This window comes from Palaemon carinicauda, chromosome 39, assembly GCF_036898095.1.
Source record: "Palaemon carinicauda isolate YSFRI2023 chromosome 39, ASM3689809v2, whole genome shotgun sequence".
Classification (NCBI taxonomy): domain Eukaryota; kingdom Metazoa; phylum Arthropoda; class Malacostraca; order Decapoda; family Palaemonidae; genus Palaemon; species Palaemon carinicauda.
In genome coordinates, this window is record NC_090763.1 from 57,355,973 (window position 1) to 57,360,972 (window position 5,000).

General features: G+C 40.5%; 1 protein-coding gene across 1 annotated transcript in view; it reads right to left on the bottom strand.

Moving 5' to 3' along the window:
• Positions 1-5,000, bottom strand: part of LOC137631210 (uncharacterized) — a 113,459-nt gene that overhangs the window by 1,004 nt on the left and 107,455 nt on the right. The window lies entirely within an intron of this gene.

Sequence of the window (5,000 nt, forward strand, 5' to 3'; positions counted from 1 at the left end):
ATTGAAATCAGAAGAACCATGAGAATGGTTCAAGAATGTTTCATGAAAATATAGGAAAGCTTCATGAAAGAATATAAATGATTATAATTGTATTCAATACAGAGTTATTGGAATGGAACCTTAATCAAGGAAAAACCTAAAAAAACATTACGATTCCGAATATTGATGTTAAAAGAAGTAAATGTTTTATTAGCCACTTCAAAAAAAAAAATTCACGAGGAAACGAAATTACTGAATTTCTGTTTTTTTTTCTCAATGAGTTGAAACATGCATTTGACGTATATAGAAAATAATGTTTTTTCGCAATGAGTTGAAACTTGCATTTTGCGTACAAATAAAATAAAGACAAATAGAGTTTATTAAAATGCCATATTTCAGTGATATCATTCTTCTATTTGATATCAGATTCATATTTATCACTTCATTCATGGTATTTTTTAGACTGGCCCTTTTGGAGAGCCACAGACCCTATGCATTTCTGTAGCTTGTAGATTTATAAAATGAAGAAGGTTATCGTCAGCATATTTACAGTAGTATTTCGTAATAGAAATAAAAATGTTCTAATAATATACGTTAACCGGACGATTCAATTTTTATTTGTATTTTCGTTCGTTTATTGTTGTATTTTCTACTACTATTTGATCATGAATTATCGTAGAAGTGGATCTGGATATTTTTTACGCATCTCCAACCCTCTGGACAAGTTTTTAATGCTAAGATATATGTTAGAAATCAACCAAGAAGACGACAGACTGATAGTCAGTCAATTACTGTGGCACTACATCAGAAGCCTAAGTCTGTCAGTTGCTGTGGCCCTAAATCTAAAGACTTAGTTTGTCAGCTGCTGTGGTACTTCATATTAAAATCTTGGTATGTCAGTTGCTGTGGCCCTAAATCTAAAGACTTAGTTTGTCAGCTGCTGTGGTACTGCATTTGAAGGCTAAGTCTATTAGCAACTGTGGTACTACATATGAAAATCTTGGTCTGTCAGTTGCTGTGGCCCTAAATCTAAAGACTTAGTTTGTCAGCTGCTGTGGTACTGCATTTGAAGGCTAAGTCTATCAGCTACTGTGGTACTACATATGAAAATCTTGGTCTGTCAGTTGCTGTGGCCCTAAATCTAAAGACTTAGTTTTTCAGCTGCTGTGGTACTGCATTTAAAGATTAAGTCTATCAGCTACTGTGGTACTGCATATTAAAATCTCGGTATGTCAGTTGCTGTGGCCCTAAATCTAAAGACTTAGTTTGTCAGCTGCTGTGGTACTGCATTTGAAGGCTAAGTCTATTAGCAACTGTGGTACTACATATGAAAATCTTGGTCTGTCAGTTGCTGTGGCCCTAAATCTAAAGAATTAGTTTGTCAGCTGCTGTGGTACTGCATTTGAAGGCTAAGTCTATCAGCTACTGTGGTACTGCATATGAAAATCTTGGTCTGTCAGTTGCTGTGGCACTGAATCTAAAGACTTAGTTTGTCAGCTGCTGTGGTACTGCATTTGAAGGCTAAGTCTATTAGCAACTGTGGTACTACATATGAAAATCTTGGTCTGTCAGTTGCTGTGGCCCTAAATCTAAATACTTAGTTTGTCAGCTGCTGTGGTACTGCATTTGAAGGCTAAGTCTATCAGCTACTGTGGTACTGCATATGAAAATCTTGGTCTGTCAGTTGCTGTGGCACTGAATCTAAAGACTTAGTTTGTCAGCTGCTGTGGTACTGCATTTGAAGGCTAAGTCTATTAGCAACTGTGGTACTACATATGAAAATCTTGGTCTGTCAGTTGCTGTGGCCCTAAATCTAAAGACTTAGTTTGTCAGCTGCTGTGGTACTGCATTTGAAGGCTAAGTCTATTAGCAACTGTGGTACTACATATGAAAATCTTGGTCTGTCAGTTGCTGTGGCCCTAAATCTAAAGACTTAGTTTGTCAGCTGCTGTGGTACTGCATTTGAAGGCTAAGTCTATCAGCTACTGTGGTACTACATATGAAAATCTTGGTCTGTCAGTTGCTGTGGCCCTAAATCTAAAGACTTAGTTTGTCAGCTGCTGTGGTACTGCATTTGAAGGCTAAGTCTATCAGCTACTGTGGTACTACATATGAAAATCTTGGTCTGTCAGTTGCTGTGGCCCTAAATCTAAAGACTTAGTTTGTCAGCTGCTGTGGTACTGCATTTGAAGGCTAAGTCTATCAGCTACTGTGGTACTACATATGAAAATCTTGGTCTGTCAGTTGCTGTGGCCCTAAATCTAAAGACTTAGTTTGTCAGCTGCTGTGGTACTGCATTTAAAGATTAAGTCTATCAGCTACTGTGGTACTGCATATTAAAATCTCGGTATGTCAGTTGCTGTGGCCCTAAATCTAAAGACTTAGTTTGTCAGCTGCTGTGGTACTGCATTTGAAGGCTAAGTCTATTAGCAACTGTGGTACTACATATGAAAATCTTGGTTTGTCAGTTGCTGTGGCCCTAAATCTAAAGACTTAGTTTGTCAGCTGCTGTGGTACTGCATTTAAAGATTAAGTCTATCAGCTACTGTGGTACTGCATATGAAAATCTTGGTCTGTCAGTTGCTGTGGCCCTAAATCTAAAGACTTAGTTTGTCAGCTGCTGTGGTACTGCATTTAAAGATTAAGTCTATCAGCTACTGTGGTACTGCATATTAAAATCTCGGTATGTCAGTTGCTGTGGCCCTAAATCTAAAGACTTAGTTTGTCAGCTGCTGTGGTACTGCATTTGAAGGCTAAGTCTATTAGCAACTGTGGTACTACATATGAAAATCTTGGTCTGTCAGTTGCTGTGGCCCTAAATCTAAAGACTTAGTTTGTCAGCTGCTGTGGTACTGCATTTGAAGGCTAAGTCTATTAGCAACTGTGGTACTACATATGAAAATCTTGGTCTGTCAGTTGCTGTGGCCCTAAATCTAAAGACTTAGTTTGTCAGCTGCTGTGGTACTGCATTTGAAGGCTAAGTCTATCAGCTACTGTGGTACTGCATATGAAAATCTTGGTTTGTCAGTTGCTGTGGCACTGAATCTGAAGACTTAGTCAATCAGCAATTTTGGCACTGGGTCAGAATTCTCTTGTCTTTCGGGTGCTGTTACATTGTATGTAAAGACTTAGTCCATCAGCTGAATTGGCACTGTATCAGAAAACATAGTTAGTCAGCTGTTGTATTACTATCTTAGGATTTAGTCGGGCAGCTGCTGTTGCATTGCATCTAAAGATATTGTTTGTCAGCTGTTGTATTACTGTCTTAGGATTTAGTCGGGCAGCTGCTGTTGCATTGCATCTAAAGATATTGTTTGTCAGCTGTTGTATTACTGTCTTATGATTTAGTCGGGCAGCTGCTGTTGCATTGCATCTACAGATATTGTTTGTCAGCTGTTGCATTACTGTCTTAGGGTTTAGTCGGGCAGCTGCTGTTGCATTGCATCTAAAGATATTGTTTGTCAGCTGTTGTATTACTGTCTTAGGATTTAGTCGGGCAGCTGCTGTTGCATTGCATCTAAAGATATTGTTTGTCAGCTGTTGTGGCACTATATCTGAAGATTTAGTTGGTCAACTTGTGTTTCACTGTATCTGAAGGATTAGTCTATCAGTTGGTGTGGCATTGCACCTAAAGATTTACTCTGTCAGCTGCTATGGAACTGTATAGAAAGACATAATATATCAACATCTGTAGCAGTAAATTTAAAGACTTATCTATAAACTGGTGTGGTATTGTATCAGAATACTTTGTTTATCAGCTGCTGTTGCACTGTATCTAAAGATTTAATATATCAATTGCTGTGGCACCATATCTGAAGGCTAATTTTTCAGCTGATGATGCGCCATATTTAAAGACAGGCTTTCAACTGCTGTGGCATTGCATCGGAAGACTTCTTCTATCAGCTGATTGCTGTGGCACTGTATCGGAAGACTTCATCTATCAACTGCCTGCTGTGGCACTGTATCGGAAGACTTCTTCTATCAACTGCCTGCTGTGGCACTGTATTGGAAGACTTCTTCTATCCGCTGGCTGCTGTGGCACTGTATCGAAAGACTTCTTCTATCAGATGTCTGCTGTGGCACTGTATCGGAAGACTTCTTCTATCAGATGTCTGCTGTGGCACTGTATCGGAAGACTTCTTGTATCAGATGTCTGCTGTGGCACTGTATCGGAAGACTTCTTCTATCAGCTGCCTGCTGTGGCACTGTATCGGAAGACTTCTTCTATCAGATGTCTGCTGTGGCACTGTATCGGAAGACTTCTTCTATCAGATGTCTGCTGTGGCACTGTATCGGAAGACTTCTTCTATCAGCTGCCTGCTGTGGCACTGTATCGGAAGACTTCTTCTATCAGCTGGCTGCTGTGGCACTGTATCGGAAGACTTCTTCTATCAGATGTCTGCTGTGGCACTGTATCGAAAGACTTCTTCTATCAGATGTCTGCTGTGGCACTGTATCGGAAGACTTCTTCTATCAGATGTCTGCTGTGGCACTGTATCGGAAGACTTCTTCTATCAGATGTCTGCTGTGGCACTGTATCGGAAGACTTCTTCTATCAGCTGCCTGCTGTGGCACTGTATCGAAAGACTTCTTCTATCAGATGTCTGCTGTGGCACTGTATCGGAAGACTTCTTCTATCAGATGTCTGCTGTGGCACTGTATCGGAAGACTTCTTCTATCAGATGTCTGCTGTGGCACTGTATCGAAAGACTTCTTCTATCAGATGTCTGCTGTGGCACTGTATCGGAAGACTTCTTCTATCAGCTGCCTGCTGTGGCACTGTATCGGAAGACTTCTTCTATCAGCTGCCTGCTGTGGCACTGTATCGGAAGACTTCTTCTATCAGCTGCCTGCTGTGGCACTGTATCGGATGACTTCTTCTATCAGCTGCCTGCTGTGGCACTGTATCGGAAGACTTCTTCTATCAGCTGCCTGCTGTGGCACTGTATCGGAAGACTTCTTCTATCAGCTGCCTGCTGTGGCACTGTATCGGAAGACTTCTTCTATCAGCTGCCTGCTGT